At 33.2% G+C, this 27,173-nt stretch overlaps 1 protein-coding gene across 4 annotated transcripts in view; it reads left to right on the forward strand.

Moving 5' to 3' along the window:
- The window catches only part of CNTN1 (contactin 1), a 292,784-nt gene that overhangs the window by 84,362 nt on the left and 181,249 nt on the right, over positions 1–27,173 (forward strand). Inside the window, exon 1 of one of the 4 annotated variants that reach the window (XM_081058564.1) lies at positions 19,118–19,584. The exons of 2 other annotated variants lie outside the window; for them this stretch is intronic. The gene's annotated coding sequence lies outside the window, so the exon portion shown is untranslated. Of the gene's footprint in view, positions 1–19,117; positions 19,585–27,173 lie in introns of those variants that run through there. One more of the 4 variants, XM_081058562.1, reaches the window with a different exon arrangement.

A 27,173-nucleotide genomic window follows, 5' to 3' on the forward strand; every position in this document is an offset into this window, starting at 1 on the left:
ATAATCATTTTTAACCTCCACAAAATGGCTGTGAAGTAGGTAGCTTTTGCAGAGTATTAGCAGTAGAATGACAAGTTAATGCAGATACTATTTTGTTAAGATACACGCCCAAATGGACAATTAAATTTGCAAACTTTCCACTGTGCACTTACATGGTAGAAAGTTCGCAAACTTAGTTGTCCGACCTCATAATGAGAATTGACTGGAAGTAGACTGCATATGAGAAAATAACCTACCCACATCTTTCCACTAAGCACTGGTGATGGTTGATGATACATCACTGGGGGGAGACGGTTATACTGAAGTGACATCCGGATAAAACTCCTGAAGATGCAGCCTGATCGATTCACAAATATTTCAAAGCACTTACTATGTAATCTGCAGTGTTTGGAGTTTTATGGGTGATGCAAAAGAATGTAAAATGTGGTTCTGTCTATCAAAGACCTTATAATCCACATGAGGAGGTGGAATTAACCTGAATAATTACTAGAAAAAAGCTGGTGCTAGAGTGCTGATCATAGGAATTAAGAAAAACGAGAGGACAGTAGAGGTTGGTGTCCTGAGAAAATGATTCCTAGAGAAAATAACACGTGGGCTGAGCTTTGGGGAGAAAGGAGATAGAGCTGGACTCAGATTTCAGCTCCTTCACTCACTGTTTATATTTTTTGGGCAATATTATGTACTCTCTTTGAATCAGACATGGCTCTCGTGGTAAAACAAGGGGGCAATGCCTACCATACTTCAAAAGTTATTGTGAATATTAAATATGATGTTTTATATGAAATACTTAGAATGCTTGGCAAAAAAGACATTTGATCACTGTCACTTCTCATTCTCTTTGACATAGGTAAAATCTGGATATGTGAAAGATAGAAATTAAAGAGCATAAGAAGGCAAGGAAAGGAAAATATTGTAAACAAAGCAGTAAAGGAGTAAACAGACTGGGTTTAGAGAACATTGAGAACACAGGCTTATCTGCAGAGTAGTGCAAGCAATATATTCTTAATTTTTGAAGATTTTCTCTACATTAATTTCTGTCTTGATTTACAATTAATTGTCATATTTCTTATTTAACTACAAGGTCTTGACTGTTTTTGTTAGCATTTTTTTTTAATTCTCCATAAACCTTGGTAAAGTTCCTTGCATATAGAAACTTAGGAAAGATTATTCATTTGTGTATTCATTAAGTAAATATTTACCACCTACTGGGTGAATAAATTCAGGTTGGATAGAATACATGAAACCACATCATAAAGCACCTTGGACTCATATCAAATTTTGAAATTCATGGGATAGAAAATAATGTCTTGTCTTTCTCTTCCACTCTAACTTTAGCCTCATTCTTTACCATCCTTTAAATAGAATAAGCCAAGCTATGTCATTCCTGAGTGCTTTTTTTATGTGGCTTCCTCTTCCTGAAATAACTCCCCTGTCCCCCATGTTATCCATCTGGAAAATATCTACTTTTGTTCTAACTCTCAATTGATTGAAACTTTTCCTGACCTTTTTCTCCGTATCCTCAGGGAGATTATGCTAGTCGATCCTTTCTGCTTCCTCTGAATCAGGTGCTTATTTTTGTCATTGCACCTATAATACATTATGCCTTCTGTTTGTTCACATCTCTCCCTATTAGATTAGAAATATAGATAGTAGATGGGGGAGGAATAAGGAACATTCTCATGAGGATAAATTTTGATCATTTCTCATATATATCTAGTGTTCCACATGTTAGGATTTTACCTAGATGTATGTAAAAGGCTAAAAAAATTCAAGACCTTGACAAAGTAAGGAATTTAGTTTAACAGTTCTGTCATTGCACAATGAGGAAACCAACTGAGATAAATATGCTCTTTAAGCAACACTTTTCATGAATATTTTTTAGCTATGCCTGTCAGAGACAGCAACATTATTTTTGAGTTGCTCAAGTGCTTTCAGAGTAATGCCCCAGTGACAGCATAAACAAAATACAAAGGCCAGTTTGTTTTTATATCTAAATAGGGGATTGTTGGTGAAGAGTTGTGCCAGCCAGTACAGAGTGGAATAGTGTTTTATTCCTCTCAAGATAGATGGATTGCTGAATGGCCTGAGTTCCTGCTGTTTTATGGCCTGCTCCTTGAATTGAAAATGAATAACTGTTCTTTTTTCCATGAATGGATGGTGAGAAAATATATCATTTAAATAACACTGAACTCATAATATTGTCATTAAAAATGTGTCCACCTAGTATTTTACTCACATGGTATAGTGCCAAAAATATTATATGTCTTACTTATTACATGTTTATTTTTTTTAGTAAATCATATCATTATTAAAGCAGGTAATGGACAAAAATGCGTTACACTTTTAAAATGTTTTTCCTTCAAACAAAGTGAATTAAGTTTTACATCATTACTAAAGCCATTATTCAAAGCTTTTGGCTGGTAGATAATTTAATAAATTCAACAAATGTCTCCTTAGTGCCATGGTGAAAAGTTTCTATAAGAGATAGAAATAAAAATAAAGCACAGTCCCAGCAATCAAGGAGCTCTTGCTAAATAAAGAAAAATTATAACCTGTAAAGGGTTATAACACAGGAGAAATGCAGGCAAGTTATAGTGATTACAAGCACAGCGAAGGGAAAGCACTTCCTATGAAGATCGATGATTGGAGAAGGCTTCACAAAATGATGGAACTTGAAAAATAAGTCTCCCTATTGAGGAGAGAAGAATTGGAAGAGAGGAAATGAATTGAATCATGGAGATCCTTCAATACCAAGAGAAAATTTGATTATTGTTCTGTAGATATAAAGCAGTTGTGGTGGTTAATTTTATGTGTCAAATTGGTTAGGCTATGGTACCCAGTTATTTCATCAACCACTAATCTAGATGTTACTCTAAAGGTATTTTGTGGCTGTGGTTAGACTCTACAATCAGTTCACTTTAATGCAGATTACTCTCGGTAATGTAAGAGGGTGCCATCCATCACTTGGAGGCCTTAAGAGAAAACACAGAAGTTTCACAGAGAAAAAGAAATTGTGCCTTAAATCCACAGTGTCAATTTCTGCTGAATTTCCAGAATTCTGCCCTAGGGACGTCTTACTTGCCAGCCCCACACCGACATACATATAAGCCAGTTCCTTAAAATAAATCTTTTTAAATACACACACACACAAACACACACACACATACATATGGTGACAAAAAATGTAAACACATTTTAAGAAAAGAAAACTATTAAAATTGTAATACTCAATATATACTGCTAATAAAAGATGAGTACAAGTCACGTTTGACTTCTGCAATAACAAGAGGTTCTCAGAGTGGCTACCATCAGCATCTAGCCATTTCTGATTACTGCGAACTACTGCTTGAGCAACGTTGACCAAAGTGTCCACTTGTATACATTTTTTGGCACCGCCAGTATGTGTGTGCGTGTGTGTGTGTGTATATACTATAAATATGTATATTCTATATATTACACATATTTTACTAGCTATATATTACATATATGTTATATATATGTATATATGTATATATGTTATATAATATATAACATATATGTTATATATTAACATTATACATATGCATGCTATGTATTATACATATAGTTTCTATATAATATATATACACACACACTTATCATTGATATACATTCTGTTGGTTCTATAGTTTTTTTCTAGAGCTCCCTGTCAAAATCAAGACACATTAAAATTTTTAAACAATACTACTTTATTATTTTTCTGGCAGACATTTTCTGGCAGTCCTAATTTTAAGCTTTTATTGATCACCAATTTGTGCCAGGTTTATGCTACATGCTATGGAGTAAACACATACATAAAACACAGTGCCAGTTTTAGTGATTTTTCTGCAATAATAGCTAACAGTTTTTATCATTCCTGAGTGGCAGGCAACATACTAAGATTTTCCAAATCTTTTACTTAACCAGTCAATGCAATATTGTCATGAGATATATATTATTAAAGTTGATATTATTTCTTTCTAATTTTACAGATGAGTAAACTGAATTTGTAGCTAATAAATAAATGTCTGATTTGAGACCAAACCCCAGGCTACAGTATATGAAATGTTATGTATTTAACTAAAAAAATGCACATTTTCTCATAATGTAAAACAATTTGACTGTGATCAATGACCAGTTAGGAGAATAAAGCCACACTTTTAATTATCTATTGAAGAAAGAATAAATAGCCATGTTTGTTATAGAAAAGAGTTTCTAAGCAGAAAAGATTGTAGAAGGTTGTAGAAGGAAGCTGATGGTTTAAAACAGTAAACAAAATAGAGAAGGAGCTTAGATTCTGATTACCACATCTAAGAAAAATTAAAACAGTCATGGTATTTTCAAAATCTCAGTCAGGCAACTTCCACCAGATCTTAAAAAAATTTGTCAAACTCTTAGAATAGTGCTATTCAAAATATACTTCTAAGATCATCAGTATCAGCATGACTCAGGAGCTTGCTCGAAAATCAATTTGGAAGCTTCACCCCAAGTCTTACATATCCGAATTTTTTGGAGTAGGGCCCAGGAATACGTGTTTTAAAGTCAATTTCCAATTGCTTCATGTCATGTAGAGTTTGAAGAGCACTGCATTAGAGCATCAGGAACCAGCAAAAAAGAGTCTTGTGATGCTGAGATGAACTTCTCCCGGAATGCAGAATGAAGAAACCAAGGTGGAATTAACTAGAGTTAATAATGGTTGATGGATGTTCTATCACAGGCTGAGATGTAGGGTGGGGATTTGGGACAAAAATAAGTTCTGGAGGGACATTATTTAAGTGGGGTTATGGGAAAGATAAAATTTTCTCACTTAAGTGAAGAGGAGTTTGAACACAAAGGCAGAACAGGTTACACAATGTAAGTGAAAGGGGCCAGGGGATGTGTGTCAAGGATCAAAGCCGAATTAAAGAGATAAGAGCAGGTATGGTAAACCAAGGTGGTAAAAATCCTGAGACAAAAGAAAAGCCACTTTAGAGAGAAACTAAAGATGTAAGAATTCATAGCCAAAGGTTTGACGTTGAGTATAAACTAATGTTGAGTATAAACTACTTATTTGGAAGCAGGCAACCCAGATCTATCAGGCCCACCCTGTCACAATTGCCCATTCTCTATTCTAAAGAATCAGGGGCTGTTAATCGCTAATACTATCACAAATTGTGCCACTGAGTCTTTCATCTATAAATTCAAAACTATTTTTGCACCCCCTATGTGCCAAATACAGTGATAAGTAATAGAGATGCAAAAGTAATGAGGCAAATGTAATCTCTGCTATCAGGAGAGTCAGACGTGATACAAGTATTTAATTACTATCACCATAAATTCTACTGAGAAAAAGTACAGGTATTGTGAGAATGAATCACAAGATACTTAACCTACCCTGCGAGGAAGAAGGGTAGGCAGATAATTAGGGACCTTTCCCAGAGAAAGTACATTTCAAGCTACAGCCTCAAGGATGAGATGAAGTTAAGAAAAGAGCTGGGGGAAAGGCATTCTAGGCCAGGGAGTAGCCTGTGTAGTGTTTCCATTAGGAGAGAACCGGAGGGTGGCTAGGCTGCTTGGAATGTAGCGAATGAGGAGAGAATAGCACAAGATGATACAGACCTGCTATATTCTGTTGAAGACAAAGAATAACATCTTAATTACAGTAGGAACACACTGGACAATTTTAAGCCAGTAAAATAATGATATCTGCATTAAAAATAATATATCCTTCTAGGTGTTATGATAGGGTATTTTATATGGATTACAAAGGAAAACTTTTAGGAGGCATTATAATAGTTTAAGCAAGGGATGACGATGACCTGGACTAGGTTTATTGAGGAAAGGAAGAAGTGGACAGATTCAATATATATTTAGCAAGTGTTAACAAATGGGCTAGTGGCCATAGAGGGAGAAAACAATATAAACTATGACATCTGGGTTTCTGGTATGAGCAGATGAGTAGAGACTGATGCCATTAACTAGAATAGGGAAGATAAAAGGAACAAAATTTTGGGAGAAAAGTCAAGTGTTGAATGGGGACTGCCTGCGTTGGAGATGTTTATGTTGACCCTGAGCAAGAAGATACCTACTAAGAAGGGCTCTTGGTGGCCTACTGGGCTCAAATTTACAAACAGAGCCTAGCAGCCTTTGCTAAATAAGGAGTCCCTCACGCAAGCTGTGCTTCAGGGAAAAGCCTGCACTGAACTGCCTGCGTGCATTGTGTGTCTGCTGTTTGAGCCAACCCTTGTAAAGGAATTCCTGGAATTCTATTTCAACCAGTAGGACTGAGACTTTCCCTGTTCAAACAGAGCTAAGCAGGTAAATCTCCATTAGCATCTTCATTCACCATTCAGAGCAGCTCCACTCCAACCAATCAGGGCAGCACTTTTTGGACCAAACAAACTATGAAGATTTGGAGTCGTCATTTGCATGAGGACAAACTGATCAGAGACCAGGATCAGGGACTTCTCTCTCTATAAGCCAGTACCACTCTATTTCAGGGAGTGCACTCTCCCTTTCTGCTGAAGACTGAAGATTGTGTTTCCTGAGCTGGAACTGAAACCCTGAAGATACCTGGCTGGAAAAGTGCAGAGCTGTCTAACGAGAGGGGCTTTGCCCAAGGGCTGCCTCACCCAAGGGCTGCCTCACAGCCATGCTGTTCCACAGCCGTGCTATCTCATAATTGAGCTGTTCCATAGCTATGGTGTTCCACAGCCATTCTGTATCACAGCTGAGCTATTTGCTCTGAATAAAGTTTCCTTCTTTACTGCACGCCAAATAGGAGATTTCTGATGGTGTTAAATTGGCACCAGTGACCATCAGTTGACACCTATTAATTATCCAAGTGTAAATATAATGCATATGAATGGATCGATGGGTCTGGAGCTCAGAAAAGACATTTTGCCTGAAGACGTGAGTTTGGATTTATTATACATAATAGGTCAAGTTATTATAGTGGATAAAAATACCTAAGAAGAGAGAATGAAATGAGAAGAGATTTCATATTGTTCAATCTACAAAGGATGATAATGAAAATGTTTCACTGGCAAATGGGACTAAAAAGAATGGATGGAGGAAGAAAGGGCAAAGGAAATGAGTTTGTGTACAAGAAACTAGTTGGAGAGATGTCCAACTAAGGAGTCAGTAAATATGTGATAGAGAGCCAAGGGGTTAAAAAAATGAGGTGAATGGGACTTAAGGATTCACTTCCTCAGTCGCTCAATTATTTGTGTCCACATCCACTGACTTTTTTTTCAAGCCATAAACCTCGGTGTCATTTTTAACATCTCTCTAAGCCACCAAATAAAACTTGCATCTTTAAATAATAGCATCTTTAAAGTACTGGTAGAAAAAGAAAAAAAAATCTATCAATCTAGAATTCTATACATAATGCAAATTTCTCTGAAAAACAATGACAAAATTTCTCTCAAAAACAATAACAATTAAATTACAAAAAATACATTGTTTTCTTCAGTTAAATGAAAGGTAAACAAATTCATTGCCATAGATGTGCTCTATAAGCAAAGGAAGTTCTTCAGGAAAAGGGAAAATAATACCAGATGGTATTCTCTGAACTATGGAATTCCCTGGGACTATGGAATATGGAGGCCCAGAGAATTAAAGCCCATATTCCATCCATACCACTTTTGAGTCAGAAGCTGAAAACAATATAAGCATAAACCCAAGTGTCACTCTACCTTAGTTTCTAACTTTTTATATGTTTATAAATGAATTACAGTAATTAAATTAATGTATACGCCTCTTCGGTTATTGGAGCATTACTGAAAGAAAACAAGGCATTGGGAGATTGGTTGTTGGAATGATTAGATTTGGTAAGTCATATAAAGTACTTAGGAAAATGCCTGGCACAAATCTCAATTTAGTAAGCCATAATTATTCAATTATATAATATATAATTGATGTATATATATTATGTATATTGTATATATTGTATATATATTGTATTATAATATATGTATATATGTATATGACTTATAGTTAAATCTATTATTTTGTTTTATGCCCAATGGATGTTTGTAAGCACAGTGAAATGTATTATTGAATAGTTAATAACATACACATAATAAAATATATTACTTTTTAGAATTTTCACTAATATTACCTACCTGTTTCACCATACCAGAGTTTAAAAGAAGTCATATTATGTTTAACGCTTACATTAAATTACTTTAATTCCCTAACAAGAAGTGTTTTATTTTTTTTTTCCTTTTAGCATTCAGGAGTTAGTGAAAAATTTAAATAAAAATCAGCAAACATGTTAATAATATATTCATATCATTTTTGGGCAGATAGTAACATATGGCATTCCTAGTGGGAGATAGTATTTTCTAAGTCACTAAGACCTGACAAAACAAAAGGACTCTGGACATCTGGTTCAATTTATAAATTAATTAATCAATAAGAATTTATTATAAACTTTATGTAAGTTCTGTGCTAGACGCATATGATCCCGCAGCATAAAATATGGTGTTAGCTTGCAGAAAGTTCATGCTGTAATAGTAACTGACAACTTTTAACACCTGCTATGTTGAGGTGCTATTCTAGATAGCTTCTTTTTATGTTCTTTCATTTAATCAATCCTCACAGTATTTCTATGATATAAGCATTATTACTGTTATCGATATTTTCATTTGACAAGTAAGGATATTGAGATTTGAGGAGCTAAAGTAACTTGGCTATGCACAAGCAGAGAGTAAGCACAAAACCAACACTACACCCCAAGGTATAAAAAAATGAAAACCTAGCTTCAACCATTAAATACACTGCCTATCTCCCTTTACAACTCAGTGGGAAGGCAAGGAAGATATATTTGAAAAAGTGAACAACACAAGTTAGGAGAAAAAAATACTCTATAATTTTTTTTTCTTTCAATAACATTCTCTTCTGTTAAGCAATATTTGTGAAATTATTAAATTATAAAAAATATTAATCCTCTTCAGCAACTAAGCAGTGCTCTTCAGTTCTGATGAAGGAAAGTAACAGCTTAATCACTAAGAGTACAGAAATAGAGCACATCCTGGAAACTAGAAGTTAGAAACGTTAAAAGCCATCAAAGATTTTTCAGCATCTTGGCAGTCATCTCCACATCAGATTTGTGCACATCAGCCTTGAACTACCAGAAATTTAGGAACAAGCTAAGAACATTCTCAAAGCACTGAAGAGAATCTCTCTGGACAAAGCAAAGTGAAAACAACAGCTGGAATTATTGGAGTTAATAACAGTTAATTAGTGTTCTGTCTTAGGCTGAACCTAAGTGAGAATCTAAGACAACAGAGAATTCAAGGAGGTCAGGGTACAGGTATGGTCATGGAGATAATAAAGTGTCCCCATTTAAGAGTAAATGGGTTTGGACACAAAGTCAGAGCAGATTGTCTAGCGTGGGTCATAGGTCAAAATCTGCTGAGCTGTACACATTTGACAATGTAAGGAGGCAAAATCCTGGGACAGAGACAAGTAGTGTGGATTTTTAGAAAGAAGCTTAATACGCAAGTATCCTTACATCATACAATCATTGATTAATTCATCTATGCATTCAGCAAATATTTGATACCCACTGTGTGGCAATCACAGTGATATACACCAGACCTATGACAAATGAAAGGCAAAACAAATATGGTCTTTGCTGTAGGGAAAATTACATTATAGGGAAAGAGTTCGGCAGTAAATAATAATTACAAAAGTGTGTTTTTAATCACAGTTTTAATCAGCTGTAAAGGAAAGGTACTGAGTATTGTGAGAATGAATTACAGAAGGAATGACCCTGGTTTACAAAGTGGAAGATACAGCTTGAAAGATGAGTAAGTTAGACATGTAAAATTTGGAGAAAAAAATCATTCCTGACAGAGGGAGAATAATGTCTTAAAATTAGCAAGAAACAGGAAGGTAGCCAGAGTGTCTGGAATGTAGTGAAGGAGGGAGACCGAGAACATGATGAAGCTGGAAGATTGGTAAGGAGCCAACAAGACATTACATGCTGTGTTGAAGATTTTGAATATCATCTTAATTGTAGTGGCAGGACATTGAGCATTTTTATGCCAGTAAATACTATGATGACATCTACATTTTTATAAGATCACTTTTTGATGATCTCATGTAGTATTTGTTATAAATTAACCAGCAGCAGAGTGGATATGGGGAGCGCATCTATAAGGCTATTTCAATAGTGTAAGCAAGACATGATAACTTGAACTTGGTTATTGACAATGAAAATAGAAAAAAAGTAGATCAATTCAGTATATAATTATGGTAAGCTTTAGGCATGAGCGAATGATGTAGGGTGGTATCATTCGCCAGACTAAGAATCACTGTAGAAACCAGATTTGGGGAAAATATTGAGAATTCAGTTATCTCAAAGTGAGGTATAGCCAAGTGGAAATATAAAGTTGATGTGTCTGGACTTCAGAAAAGATAACTTGCCTAGAGACAAAGTCTGAGTTCATCAGCATGTGCGTGATCTTTCAAGTGTAAAAGTTAATATCTCAGTTTCTGGCATGAGCAAATGAGTGGTAGTGGTACCATTTCTTAGAAATAAAGTAGAAAAGGGAAAAACAAATTGGAGAAAGGAAGTTGACTTTGGTGAACTACCTGAGTTTTAAGATCCTTATGAGATATACAAGTATAAACATCAAGTAATAAGAATGGACTGATGGGTCTGGAGTCCAGAAAAGAAATTTTGGCTGGAGATTTAATTTTGAATATATTATCTTTCAAGTTACATGAGTGAATGAGATAAAATTTTTATCACTTAATTATTAATAATGATTATTTAACAATGGTCTTGCAAAATTCCTGAAAATTAAAATAGTCTCTAACAAGCTGGTATGGGATGGCTTCAACAGACCACTGATTCTGAGACTTTGAGGACAAAGGTTGTTAAATTTGCAGCTCCAAGAGTGATTTTCACTAATAGCTCATGTCAATGAATATTTGCAAAAGACTCAAGTCAATGTCAGTTGGATTGGAAGAAAGACAGGTATTCTTTGCATTCAGACCTGCAAGCCCCGAGCCATGTTTTCTTTCCTAACTCCATTCCATAAAACTGTTTTTCTTTGTATCAGATTATTTTTCAAACATAATTATTACTCGGTCATATACTATGTTTCCCCGAAAATAATACCTAGCCAGACAATCAACTCTAATGCATCTTTTGGAGCAAAAATTAATATAAGATCTGGTATTGTATTACATTATATTATATTATATTACATTACATTACATTACATTACATTACATTACATTACATTACATTACATTATATTATATTATATTATATTATATTATAAAGACCCGGTCTTATATTACAGTAAAATAAGACCGGGTCTTATATTAATTTTTGCTCAAAAAGATGCATTAGATTTGATTGTCTGGCTAGGTCTTATTTACAGGGAAACACGGTACAAGCCAAGAGTTTTGTGTCTTACAATTTTGTACCAAAAAGGGAGTCTAGATCATGTTATCCTTATAAATTAGAACTTTTAATCTCTACTTTAAATCAGTTATTAATTTTAAATTTAAATCCTTCTGTAGTTCAGTAAAATATCACTTTGTTCAGTAAGATCCACACAGCCACTGTGTACAACGGAACTATTCTATTTTCAAGATAATTTTCCCCCCCTTCTTCCGCCTCCCCCACCCCCACTCCAGTTCACGCCGTTGTTTCTCAGTCTAGTTGTGTAGGACACAGCTCCCTGGTCCACGCTGGCATTATGAGCCTTGCGCTCATCTCTTCCAGGAAATTACAGTTGCTGGTTCAAAGATAAAACATCTTATGAAGAAGCATAGTTGATTGTTGTATGCAATAGCTCCAGAAAAACAAATATTTTACAAAAGAATTTACTGGTAAATTAATATCCTGCTATGAAACCTCATTTTTTTGACATAAAAATAAAATGTGTTTCAAAGTATTCATATCAAAAAGAATTTATACAAAATTGCCTTATTAAATTAAAACAAAACAGTTACATTTTATATCTTAAACTTATGGTTAAATAAAAATGGGAAAAGTGTGAATACAAAACTTTTGTCAAAACTTGTTTTTGAAATGGTTCTGTATCTAGAGAATTCTATGGTTTTAAATGGTTGTGTTAAAAATCAGGTGAAATTAATCTAGGATGTTAACAGTTAGGACAGTGGCTATGTCTGGGTGCGGAAGAGTATGAAAGGGAGAACACAGGGCCTCTAGCTAGTAGTAATGTATTGTTTGTTGATCTGAGTGAGGGTGACAGAGCTGTGTCAGTTTGTAGAAATTCAACAAGTTGTATACTTATGTGTTCACTAATGTGAAATATAGTGTACTTCCATAAAGTTTGAAAATATTTTATACATATGTTCATCCATATATATGCACACAATATATACTTGTGCACTGTAATCATGATGTGGTTATTTTTAAAATATATATATTTAGAAGATTTTACTTAAGTACCAATTTAGTGATAATGAGACTAAAATCTATATAAAGTCCATAAAAGAAGTCCGTATATTTAATGTGTTAATCAAATATTATAGTAGCATTTATTTTGTTGTTGGCATTTATTTATTCATTCATGAATTAATACAATAAATCCTTTTTTTCACCAATAAACCTTCTTAAAGGAGTTAGTTATGGGTTAAGTCATTCTTTGCAAAAGCTCAAAAATTCTAAAAGATCTAAGTGTGTACAAACTTGTTTAACAGAAAAAAATGAGACTAGTGAGGTAGGTCTAATTATCTTGAGCTAGAAATAAATTTAAACCAAACTACTTTTCAATACTTAAGTTTTGTACTAGAGGAGAGAAGCAGCATATAATTTTTAAAGCTTTTTCCTAATGTGTACCTAGAGAGGAAGATTGGCATGTACCCAGAGCTGTTTCGGTGAATTTCATGGGGTAAAACTGAACTGGTTGCTAATGTCTCTTCACTTGAAGTTTAATATGCTTTCCTCCAAGAGCATTTAGTCACGTAAAAAGAAAAACTGCCTTTCTTAGAATAACTAAAAGTAAATATGGGATTTAAATCCCTCAGAAATAGGGATTATTATAATTATTTGGGAGTTGTTTTACTTTCATGGACTTAAAAGACTTTAAATTATTTTCTTCAATTATGCCTGTAACCCTGGCAGGATTCTTAGTAGCTTTCTTTTACATGGAGATTAAACTACAATTGGGTCATTTTGATGAAAACTGAGAAATCATTTGGGTATGCTGATATCTGTAAGTTAACTGAAATATTAAGAAAATGTTAGGTATTTTAATGGAACTAGGAACACTTGAGTGTTACATGGACAATGTCCAATTCCTCAAACTTTGGAAACATGTTAGGATACCTATTCCCTATAGTTATTTTCTTCTTTTTCTTTAACTGAATTTGTTTTTTAATGACTGATGAGATGTTTTAAATGGAATTGGATGTTATTAGGAATATATATATATATATTTTTTTCTGGTTTTCATCATGGAAAATGAAATAGAAACTAAAGAAGAAAGAATCCACCTATAAAACCCTGTGAGCTCTCTTTGCTATATATATTTTTAAAATTTTCCTAGCTTTCAAAATTCATTATTAATATTTCAAATATTTGGATAGTATACGAAGCAGAAAAAGATGTGTGCCCACCACCAACTTAATTAATAAAAGTATATACAAATAAAGTCCCCTATGTACACCACTCCATTTCTACTTTCCTTCCTGTCCCCAGAAGTAATTACAATCCAGAATTTGGTGTTTATATACTTCTCTGAACTTATTTTCATTTATCTGTATATATTTCTAGACATACAATATTATCATACTGTTTTCCTTGTTTTAAAATGTGATATAATTGAAATTTATGATATATGGTTTCTGCGTTTTATTTTATTCATTTCTTAATGAGTTTTAAAAATATTGTTAAAGTATGATATAGTGTAATAAACATGGTATTTTGTCATTTGAAACTTAAATTCTGTCTTATTCTTTATATCTATGTGCCCTTGAGAAGGTTACTTAAACTATTTCTGTCTATTTTCTTTTCGACAGAATGGAATAATATCTTCTTTATAAATTAGTTCAGACATAATAATATAATGTGCCTTTGGAGATGCATAATGTATAAACTGTTATATATTTGAAACAATAATTTTTCCACATTCTAATATATTTTTCTCTAATTTTTAAAATTAGTAAATGATTACCAGATGTACTTTTAATACAAAACTGATAATTTGTTGGTCTTCTTGGGACATAAACAAGCAAAGAGACGAAGATAAAATATTTCATTATGCCTGTGGTTTTGTGAGCTGAGTCAGCATCTTGATGTCCTGAATAGGGTCTGAAATGCGAACTCAGAAAATATGGATTTGACTGTTCGTTGGTCTTATGACTTAGCCAAATTGCTTAACTTTGAGTGGGACTTCTCATTGATAAATGGAAATAAGTGCTCCTTACCTCACAAGGGCTTTGTGATGATCAAATGAAATCAGCTTATTAAAATACTAAGCATTGTTCCAGCCTTATAGTATATGTTTAATACACATTAGCAATTAGCATATTTCCCTTTATCAATTTATTAACGATGTCAAGATGTTAAGTTGACATGAGGCTTTTATGTATATTTTCTTATATACACATTCTTTTCATTGCACACTTTTAACCTCCAGTTATTTCTTTGACTTCCAAAGCTTAAACAATTCCGGTCACTCCCCAACCCTTGTAGTGAACTATAGCCTCATTATCCAGGCGTCTCCTGGAAATTCTGTATGTGTCCAATTCTTTAACTCTTCATTTTGCTTCCTAGGTTACTGCTCCTTTACTATGTTTAACATTATAATCTCATTATATCACTATCTTCTCATATCAGAAGTTATTTATGTATTTATTTATGTGTATATTTTATTTTATTTATTAGATAGGAGTGAGGGGGGAGGAGGACACTGATTTACCTGGGTCACAACCATAAAAGTCTTTCATGATTCTCCCTAATCTCATAATCCTACTTAATCTTACTGAATAAGATGTTTAAATAGCTCTAGAATAGTTTTCTTATCTCCATACTCCTATGTCTGCCTTGTTTAGGCCCTTATCACTTCTGGTGGACTACAAATGGTATTCTGTTAAAAGTATTCTTTACCTCTGGTTACTGAATATAATCTATCTTCCCGCCACAAAAATCTAATCATGTTATTCTCTTGGTGAAAGCTTTAAATATCTTTTTTCTCTGCAGAATAGCTTCAAACTCCTTAACAGTGTTGAAAATGTTCTATATAATCAGGATTTTTTTTTTTTTTTTTTTTTTTTTTTTTTTTTTTTTTATAATCAGGATTTTAACAGAGTTTTAAAAAAAGGAGTCCTGTATAAATCATATTTTATATAATTTTGCCTTATCATTTGACAAAACGTCTATTGTATCCAAAATTCTCGTGATATAGCTACTTTAGTTTCTTAAGCATATCGTGTGATGTCCTGCCTGCCTACAAATGCACATGTTGTTCTCTTTACTGGAAATGACTTTCCCTTCATGCCTTTTCTTCCAAGACTAGGCTTTGTGGGAAAAGCAATTAATGTTTCTAAAGTCCTTTTTCAGAAACTGTTAAGTGACATAAATATATCGCAATATTTGAATTCCCTAATAACTCTATGATATTGATAAAAATCCCCGTTTTAAAGATGAGGAAGTCGAAGTAGGATTTAAACTCAATTGGTTGACTACGTAAACTGCATTTTTAACTATTGTGCTCTAAGTTATTTATTTAATTCTCACAAAAAAACTAAAAAAAGTAGATATTTAAACTTGATTTCTATATAATAAAACTGATGCTTATGGAGTATGAGTGTCACATTCACAGTCCTGAATTTAATCTCAAATTTGTCAAACATTAAAGCCTTTGTTAGTTCCACCCAGTTTCTTTAAATATCACCCCCTCCACAAATCATTTTCTAATGCCCTGTGGACATTGGTAATGCTGCTATGCCTCATATAGTGGAATAAATATAAGAAGGATTAACACTTACCTACAAGTTAATTAGCATACAGACACAGTTTTGTGTGCTTTGGTGATTATTTCATTTATATATCTAACACGTATCATAGTGATTATATTAATCACTCGACGTCTATGTGTTTTTACCTGTTTTCCTCACTAAAGAATGAACACCTTGGAATTAGCCACTGACCTTTAACTATTTATTTTTATAGCATGTGACACAATTCCTTTTAGGTTCATAATGAATATTTTAAAATTACATGAATGTGTTATGATTAGGGGAAGATTATGATATTGATAGAACAGAGTGAAAAAAAGTAGAAAGATTGTCTTAAATCTCAGAGAACAAATGCAGTCTGTTTCCACATCCCTTGGACTCAGGAGTATGGAAACTTTGGTAGGCTGAATTATTTTCCTAACTCTATATGGCACCATATCTTCTTGTACTGGATATAAATTATGCATTATTCCAAATGACAGTAGTCAAGCGGGGTAGTTATACATCTTATTAAATATCACAAATTTTGTAGACTAAATATGCTTTGATGTATTCACAAATTTTGATTCATTTTATTGACCTTATTGTACATTAGAGTTCACTTTATATTTTATATGTATTGTAAATTCAAAATATTAGGAAACCTCTTTCTCTGCAAAGAGATCAGATTTATCTAAAATAACCATGTCTGTTTTCCATCCATTTGAAAAGATCAAGATCTTTTAAGTGTGTTTCTGAGGCATAGCCAGACTTCTGAAAAGTGGAAATTGGTTCTTTATTATAGCGTTGGGCTTTGTTTTATCTGTGAGTACAATTGACTGCTTTCCCCCACTTTTTCATTTCAGGCTTTTTGCTGCACCCCACCCCACCTCACTCTCCTTCTGATTTCTTTTGCATTTACCATCTTCATCGCTTTTCTGCTATACCCTTTTCTTTTTTGTTGGCTTCTAATCTTGTTCCATTCTAGGTTGATGAGGTGTTTGTGTGTTTCTCATATCTCTCCCCACCTTTGAAACAATTGAATCTGAAAATTCACCAAGTAGGTGCAAAGTTGCTATCTTCATTTTCAACGTAGGTCTTGGATGTTTGTATGCTAGAAAAAATACTGACCTTCTTGTCACTCACTGCAGGAGAATTGGACTAAGCCAAAGTTCTTCCTCTCCAGTGGTGACGCACCATTGAATTGTGTCATTTCTATATCTGTTAGGTGGGAAACTTCAGTTATACCCACAGTTATTCCCTACTCTAGCCCAAGCCGTGAACTTGAAGTTTTCGCTTAGGTCTTAACAAATGGTCTTATCATAGAAATACGATACTTGTGTGCTTGCATGTTATTATACCTGTGTGTATGTAAAGAGAGGCTTTGGAAAGACATGGCTTAAATTTCTATCGCTTACATTTGTAATTATTTGAGGTTATGTCAGCAGTTTAGATCTTCTAAAAGATTGTAGTCTGTATCCTCATATCTAATAACTTAAATACCAAAGTTTTCAATTTTCTACTATTTTTAAATGAGATGTTATCTTCACACAAAATTGCTTTTGTAGATGATTAAATTGATAAAACTCTTGGCAGGATATTAATCCTTAGCTATAACTGTAATTTTCTGTAATTTTAAAAATGTTTTGAGGTCTTCCAATCTTCAGTTTAAAGAATAAAGAATATTATTGAGATAAATATTATAAAATAAGGTCTACTATGTAGATTGCTTGAAGTTTATTGGATTAGAGGCAATATAGATATACAAATGTACAAATAGAATCTTCCTGGGGCAGAAAAAAATATTACGGAATATGGAATGTACGTAGTTGTTGGACAGTTAACTTCTCATACTGTTATTTAGAATATTTTAGCATAATCTTTATCAGTTAGATGCTGTTATCTTCTCTATGGCCTAACAAGGGTTATGCTCTTACAAATACACTTGGAAGAAAGATGTATCTCCCTGAACATCCCTGGACTCCATCTCTATTGCTATCAGCACCCCTACTATGCTTGCATAGTAATTGGCTGATACCAATTGTTATTGATTTACTGACTGAAAATCACTGTGATCATGCTTCCATGAAGGGTGAATTGCTCCCCGCACTGTAACTGTTAGATGGGAAACTTCAGTTATACCCACAGTTATTCCCTACTCTAGCCCAAGCCATGAACTTGAAGGTTTCACTCAGGTTTTAACAAATGGTCTAATCATAGAAATATGATACTTGTGTGCTTGCATGTTATACCTGTGTGTATATAAGGAGAGGCTTTGGAAAGACATGGCATAAGCTTCTAAATGATCTTAATAATATCATATTCAGTCCTCTTTTGGTAGAAAACTAAAGCTGAATTAGTTTTTACATGGAAGATAATTTGGGAAATAGAAAAATATTTCTTGTCTATGTACGCATTTGCTATTTTATATGAGTCTCCCACTACCATATTTTTGCAAATGCTATTATAACATTTAAAAATGCTACCTGCATTTTCCCATGATGAATATTACCATAATGAAATGCACATTTTTTTTTAAAAAAAACTGCTTTTCTGAGGCAGTGAAAAAAGACTAATAGAAACCATGGTGTGTTCTTAGAAGCTTCGATTCTAAAAGAAAGGCCTCTCAGAACTACTGATACACCTAGAGTAAGGTGCTTACAGTCCAAAACAGTTAACAGTGATGAATACATGTATGTACCCATAGTGATTTTTAAGAAAGAAACCTCTTCCATGTTAATTGAAATGAAAAAAAAATTGATTTTTAAATGAAAGTTTTCTAGGGAGTATTATTCAAACAAGCCCAGTTAAACATCTACGATTTATAGCCATACCATTTTTTTTTTCTTAATTTTCTGTTTAGTCTTATTAATTTTCCAGAACTGGTAGGAAAAAAATTAACTCTGTAGCTCTCACTTATAATGTAAAATATTCAGCCTAAACCTGCAGAAAGTATGTCTTTTGGGGAAAACAAACAAACAAACAAAAAAATAGCACTTCTGCAGAAAAGAATCCAGTTTAAACATTCTGCAGTATGCAAATGTCATCTCGTCTATGTGAGTGTTTTACCCGAGTGGATGTTGAAGGCTGGGAGGCTTCTGCCTGCGATTTTGGTTGTAATTTTATTTGTGGAAGTAAACCAATCACGGAGCTCCAATTGTCTTAGCTATGAGGTGATCAATAGCCCATTACTTGATAAAACAGCGACTACAGGAAGTACATTGAAGATTTTAATGCATGAATTATGCATGCAGTGCTCCTTCTTTAGTCTCCGAACAGAATGACTGGGTTTGTGAAGTCGCCTCAGATAGTTTTTTGCATTAAGTGACTGCAGTGAAATGCTTAATATTTTCAGGCATAGAAGCGGCATTGACTCAGTCCTGCAAAATTTGGAAGATGTAAATCCCCCAGCTCGTAGCACAGAATGCTTTATTTGCAAGTACTGCTATGTAGACAGCCAGTTTTACTGTCATCTAACCTGCTCTACTCAGAAGGTTGGCTGAAGGATGGGAGCGGCTGTGCCTGCCTCTGAGGTCACAGCTTGAAGTCCTTTTAACTTGCTTTCTGCTGCAGCAGAGAGGCGTATTGTGGTATAACTGTCGCGGCATTTATTCAGATGGACAATTTGTAATAAATATTATACCCAGAACGACAGATAACTCAACACATGAGGTAAGTCTGAGGTTTTTCTCCAGGTTAGATAATTGTAAACAATAATGTGCTGAGTTAGGATAACGGTGATGCAGTGTTAGTAAGGTTGACTCAGACCTCAGCATTTCAATGCAGTGTCAGGGTTCTCAATTGTTATGTTAATGGAAGCTGACTTTATTTTATATTTTTGACAGTATTGTGCCATGAGGTATTTTATTTTGCATGCAAAAGCTTTTCAAGAATGTACCAGAGCTCTGATGTGTGTGTGTGTCTTGGATAGATAGAATCTCGCAAATTTGGGAGGAGCAGCACTGGGAGTGAGTTGAATCAATACAAAAATTATCTCCTTGTGGAGAAGTTTTAGCAGAGCTGTGGTATTTCTTTGGCTCAGATTATTTCCTATTGTCAACATTTTCAAAATATGGTAAAGGATGCTGGTAAATACCAAAAATGCTCAATCCTCCCAGAAGTAGAGGAAAGCGCTGAGGTACTCAAACTCAAATACTGTGTTGCATGCAAATGGAACAGATGGAATTAAAATAATTTAGACTAGCATGTCCTTGAAAGAAGACCTTTTCGTCAGAAATAAAACAGTTTGACTTCTACCTGTAGTTTTTGGGTTTTTTCCCATGTCTAGAATACCTTGCTCCAAAAAGAATGGATAGTTGGCATATTTTGAAATTTACCAAAAAGAAAGTTTTATTTCTTTTGTAGTGTTTTAAAAAAATTAGACTTATACAATTATACAACCTACTGTATAAAAGCCAAATAAAATTTATGAAAACTCTGCAAAACTGGAAAATACAGTTTTTTACTATCACCGGTTCTTGTGAATTAAACCTGCTTGCTTAACTATCATGGAAAATGATTACTAAATATGCAAATAGTGTGTAGTATGATATGCATTTTTTAACATCACTTTATGGTGAGAAAATAGCATAAACAAATGTTAAGAAACTCTAGATATAGTTAAATTCTTTAAGAATGTTTTTCAACAGTGTATTTACGCTATTAGTATATATATATATATATATATATAAGCACATAGTAATATATATACACATAGGTATATTTATATTTATATACATTATAATATATTTTTTATAAAACATATGCACTATCATGTGTATGTATATCTACTTCCTCAGGTATGTTAATTATGCTATTTTAAAAAATATGTTTGCTAAATAATCTATCAAGACCCAGTAACAGATAAGGCCAAGTATGCTTTGTAAAACAGGCATCATTTATTTTTTAAAAAAGAAAGAAAAATAAAGGAATAAAAATAAGAAGACAGGAAAATTGTGTTTCAAGCATTTTACAGTGCATTTCAATTCTGCTATGCTGTTACTCTGTTACTTGGGTTTCCTGTCAACTGCCTGGTGGTGTAATGGCAGAGAACTCACAGCATAATACAATGTGTTTAAAATCTTTCAAGCTGATCTAATTTAGGTAAAGGCAGAAACTCACACGTGGAGTGTTTCCTTACGTAGGGGAGTAAAGGAAGGAGGAGTAAATGCCTATCCATCTTAGAGGTCTCCTGATGCTGAGTCATATTGTTCAGTTCAGCTCAAATGCCTCGTGGCTGAGGTGGCCCATGAAGAGCTAGTAAAACGAAATCTAAAGGAAGATAAGAAAGAATGGAAGGGGCAGAAACTTAAAGATATTTATTACCTAATGACACATACTGAATTCTGAGTATAATGAGTATAATGACAGTGCTACTTGTTGGACCTGGCTGAGGTGACAGTAGGAGGAGAAAAGCCCATATGCTGGGTGACAAGATCATAGCTGTGAAATTGATGAGTTAACATAGGAAGATTGTGTAAACAAAGGGGTCCATCTAGCACTGCACATGTACTTATCTAAATCTCTCTGTCATCGTCTAGTCTCAATGGAAGCCATTAATCTCATTGAAAATACTTTATGGTCAGATAAAGAATACTTCCCGGAATATGTGAGGGAAATCTGAAATGAAATGTGCTCCATTCCCAACTCCCAAAGTAGTTATAATTAATCTTTATAGGTATCAGTTCAGAGAAACTACCAAGAAATTAATGAGACTATTTGAATATCAACCACAATATATGAGGTGAAACACGAAAATGAGTTTAGATTGTGATTATGGCAAAGTATAATCATATTAGATGCAGTTATAAAGGAGACTACATATGTGAAAAAAAGATATAATAAAAAGAAAGAGGAGATATGGAACAAGAAGTAGTGAAACATCAAATTTAAGCACATTTGAAGGAAAAGCATACTTAAATTCTTAGTTGATGTGTGTTACTAATACCTCTTAAAATCAATTTATAAGAGTCCTTAAATATTATTCAGTAATATAAGGTTTTGTAATTTACTTTAAATGAATTTTAAGTGTTATACAGAGTGAGAAATAAGTTGAGAAGAATATTTTAAAATGGTAAACTATCAATTTTCTTATATGCAATAAATACTTATACTAATAAGGGATGTTTGCACACATATCATAATAAACCTACATAGGAAACTATAGCCATATATATCTCTGTATGATCTATTTTCAACATTAACCATAAGCTAGAATTGTGGGTAAGTTATGAATCACTTGTACAAGATTAGGAGAGTGACAGAATTTTAAAAGAGATAATATGCCTATTTCCAAACTTGAAACAAATACAAATTAAGTATGAACTTATATTTGTGTAACAAGGAAATCCCCATAGGATTTTTTAGTAAAGAGCCCTGATGAGTTATAAACTTTGTAAAGTTCCCAGTAGTCTTCAAGTATGAATTTATAACAAAAAGTGATACCAAGAGATTTCATCTTCTTTTCTCTCCCATTAGAGAAAATGATAAAACTAGTGCTTCCTTAAAATATTTCCTCTAAGAAATTAGTCGATGAATAATTTTCTTTTTATATATTGTCTTAGGAGTTGACTCTAAGGAATATTCACTTTAATATAGCTTCATGCATATTTCAGCAATTTATTTCCTCTGATTATAAATACATATTTTACCCCATTTTTTTTGTTTGTTTCTCAGTCAGTTTCTTTCACAAGACAACTCAGTGGAATGAGGAGCATTTATTAGAGATTTTCTTGTGTGCTTTTGCTAGGTTCTCTATCTCCATAGATTCAAAAAAAGATGAAGGGCTGTGTTTTCAATAGAACAAATAATTCAGATACAGGAAAAAATATTACAGTGTACTGTCAGGTAAAATATTTGCTGAAAAGTTTTAGTGTCATAGGGAAAATGAGGAACCATACTCAAAATTTTAAAATAGAGCCCAGGAAAAGAATATGCATAAGGGGATGGAGGCAAAAATTAGTAATATATATATTTTAATGTCAGGACTGAAATAGAGGGAATGGATAGATAACATTAAGAATAAATAAGGTGGAAACAGGTTATTAAGACATTGACTACCAGAATAACATGTTTATACTTGATTTTATAGTTATTGGACTTTCACAGACGTTATTTAATCTCTCTATAGGCATTTATTAAATGCTAAAGGAGTTTCTGACCCTAGAATCATGAATTCTCAACATTTATTTTTAATGGTTGTTAATCCTAAATTAAATATTGTATTAACCATGTCTTTTATTTTCTGTATTCTAGAGAGAGGGAGTGCCCCTCTTAGGGTCAGCTAATTACTGGATTTAATAAACAACTTGCCCTTCAATGTGTTTTTCAAATACAAAGCGACCAATCAGAGTCCTCATCTTCCACCACCATGTTTCACTTTCCTCTTGCCCTATTGACCCCAGGGACAAGTACCAGATAATCTGACAGACCCCATGTCCCAAAGATCCCTGAAATTTAACTAGCCAACTCTAAATCTTCTTTTACTTTGCCTCCTTCCTACAAAAACCACAATAAAGGCTCTTGCTTACAGTTCCCTTTCCTCGGGTCTCCTGACCAACTTTCATGATTCCATATAACTCCACCCCCACCTCCAACCTTCGTGGCATGGCATGCTCCTTTCTCTTGGGAATCTGTATTATAAGCCTCTTGGGAATCTGTATTATAAGCTATCTTTTTAAGGGCAGTCATCTGCAGATCTATTGGCTTTACCTTAACTAAATAATAATAAAATGTACTTTAAGACAAAATGAAAAAACTTCTCTAACAACAATTAACACTAATAGAAATATTACCACTACTTAAAATAAATCAGTCAACTCTCTTTTATTTTTTTTAAATCATTATACTTGTATTAAACTGCTATATTGTTTTGAATTTATGGGTAATTCTGAGTGAACATCCCATGAACATAAGCTTTACTCTTTTCTAAGTTGTGGTTGATAGAGTGTGGGTATATCCTCTAGAAATATGAATGGACAATTAGAAGTTTTTAATCTCATATCAAGCTACATAGGTCTATCTAAAGTTTCAAATATTTTCCTGAAACTGTTTAATTTATAGTGTGTCATATATGCTACCTGAAACCAAACATCTACCTTGTCAAGCAACTAAATCAATGCAAAGAAAAATGCTATCTTTATGTTACTTAAATATCAAATTCCAAAAATGTAATTATCAAATGCTACTGTTGTTTACCTAATGTCTTTGATACCCTGTAGGCAGCTAGAACACGCTTTCTAATTAAAAAATATTTCTGCCACATTAAGCCTAAAAAATTTAATTGAACTGTCTTGAGAATGTGGTGTCCAAGCAAAGATTGCTGCTAATCAGTGAGTGCAAAATTTTAGAACAATGAACCAAACACAGTTAACCAGAAGACTAACAAGAATTGGGCCACACAGAAGTAGTGGTCTAAAGGATACATACGAAAATACACGAGTGGTAGCTTTCAGTGGTGCACTCTGTTACTTCAAAACACCATCACTGAAAGAGGTTGAGAAGTAAAAATGACTTTGAAAAGTAGGATAATTCAACTGTTAAATGCATGTTGAAGGTGTATAATTATTAACTTCCCTTTCTAACTCCAAGGTTAGATCATTATAAGTTATTATTAATATGTTATTATTACAATCACAATATCCCTTTAAGAGGTAAGCTTTGATAAAGAAATCGAAATTGAAAATCGGAGATGATTTAGATTGGGAATAGGTTAGAAATGATACTAGTCATGCGAGCAGATGGAAGGACAGCGAGGTAGGTGGCTCGGAGGGAATCTGGAGGCAGAGCTGTGCCAGAAAGAACATAGGAATTTAAACAGATGGAAGATAATATATTAGTTGGCAAGAAGAGAAGCTTGGTGACAAACAGGAGAATCTATTGAGGAACTGAGAGAGTAGGAAGGCAAGAGGTGAATTAAATGGACTGATGATGAACCAAATAGGTCAGTATGAGGGTACCCAAGTTCAAGAACAATTAGGGTAAAAATAATAATAAATAACTACAATTCTTTCCTTTACTTGAACCTGGGAAAATGACTTTTGTCATAATTTTTTTAAAAGTGCTTTGAAATAACGATGAACAGCATTTTTTTAAAGAGGGAAATTTTAGGAGAAAATTGAGAGATGCTTACCAATGAGGAAATGTATTCTGTAAAATTATTATAACTATAAATTTTATTTTATTTTCTAGTCTTGTTTTTCATCTAATTTGAGCTCTGGCCCTGGTTTGATTAATATATGAGGAATTGGCTGGAAACTAACACTGAGAAGTAATAACAGTAGAGAGTAAGAACTTTAACCCCTACTAAACAGAAAATTTGTCAGACTATGGAAAATCTGAATATAACCTTATCTTTAGAAAATAATTCTTGTGTTGTCTTTGTTAAAAGTGTAGTAGCAATGTCTCAATGATTACAAGTCATTTGGTTGCTCTTCTGTCTTCCGACTTACCTACCTTTAAATCACTATAGTCTTCAATAACTGGTCGTGCTTACAAACACTAATATTATGTAATGTATTAAGCAGTTTTTAAGTGACAGTTATCATTATAGATTAATATAAAAGTGCCATGCACAGTAATATTTGTTGGATGGTCTTGATTTAATATGGCTAATCTGATTGACCTTCAGAGAGATACATGTGTTCTAAGTGGAACAGACACTTCCATTATCCACTTACTGTGTTTCCCCGAAAATAAGACCTAGCCAGACCATCAGCTCTAATCGTCTTTTGGAGCAAAGATTAATATATATCCAGTCTCATTTTAATGTAATGTAAGACTTGGTATAATATTATATTAATTATAGTATATTATAGTATTGTATTATATTATTATATTATTATATTATTATATTATATTATATTATATTATATTATATTATATTATATTATATTATATTATATTATATTACATAATAGTGGATCTAATGTAATATAATGTAATATAATATAATGTAATATAATTAATATGATACCAGGTGTTATATTAATGTTTGCTCCAAAAGATGCATTAGAGCTGATGATCCGGTTAGGTTTTATTTTCAGGGAAATACAGTATAAAAATTTACAGTTAACACCACTCCTTCTTTTTGTTCTCCCATATAAGCTATAAGCTTATTTTCTGATACTGTCAACTATATTTCTCAAGCAAATCTATTGCTATCTATTTTACTAGCCAGGCTCTAATGCCAACATGCCTGAAACTTGGATGTTTTTAGCAAATATGATCATTTCTGAAATATCTTCCTTCTAATTAATCTCACACACAGAAGCATAGATCATTTATCAAGGGTTGCCTGGGCTATATGACTATTCTTTTCAAGTGATGCTCTTAGTTGCCACTATAACCCCTAGAATTAAACTTTTGAGTACAAGGCTAGTAGCAGTATCTTCCCAAATTCTAAGTGTCCATTTTTAAAATGCATTTGCAGGAGTAATGCTCTTGAGCTGAGAAACCATATTTTGAAAATCCTACACGTATGTCAGCGATTACACCAGACTTTGGGGATATAAGGATAAATAAAACATGAATCTTTCCCTCAGAGTTTGTGTTCTATTAGAATAAGCAGATTAATTTTTAATATATATTTTTAATATATATATAAATATCAGATACTATGGTGCAATTTAACACATGAAATGTAATGTATACATGTAACAGATATGTATGTCACCCTCCGTAATTTGGAATCTCAATGTCAGGGAACACACTAATCTATTAAATCAGCAAAAGTTTATTAAGCTCCTATGTGCAATGACTATGCAAAGAGAAGTATATTCTGTTTCCATAGACGAAATGGTCTAATGAAGAAGAGAGAGGAACAAACATAAAGTTCAGTGGATAAAGTTAGCTTTTGTAAAGGTGTAAACCAGATACACTAATGCGTGTAAATTGGGCTCTAGCCCAAATTAGGGAATAGCATCAAAGGTAACTTCCAAGATGAGTCAATCAAAGGATACATAGAACAGTTTAAAAATATCTGTATCGTGCTTAAATGCATTATCTCATTTAATTCTCTTTAGAAGACTATGAGATCCACACTTTAAAGATGGGAGAAATCATCAGGAGGTTACACTATTACTAAAACTCTAGGGTCAAGGTTAGGAGATTAATGTTTCTGTATCCCCATAATTTCTCTAAATTTTCTTGGCACTTTACAGGAACCTTAAAATGCCAATGCATGTATATATTCAGTGACATTTTTGATCCCTATGTTCATAGGCTTGTTCATTTTTTAAAAAATTTTAACTAAAATGGACATA

The sequence above is a fragment of the Rhinolophus hipposideros genome (assembly GCF_964194185.1).
Source record: "Rhinolophus hipposideros genome assembly, chromosome: 9".
In the NCBI taxonomy this organism is placed as follows: Eukaryota; Metazoa; Chordata; class Mammalia; order Chiroptera; family Rhinolophidae; genus Rhinolophus; species Rhinolophus hipposideros.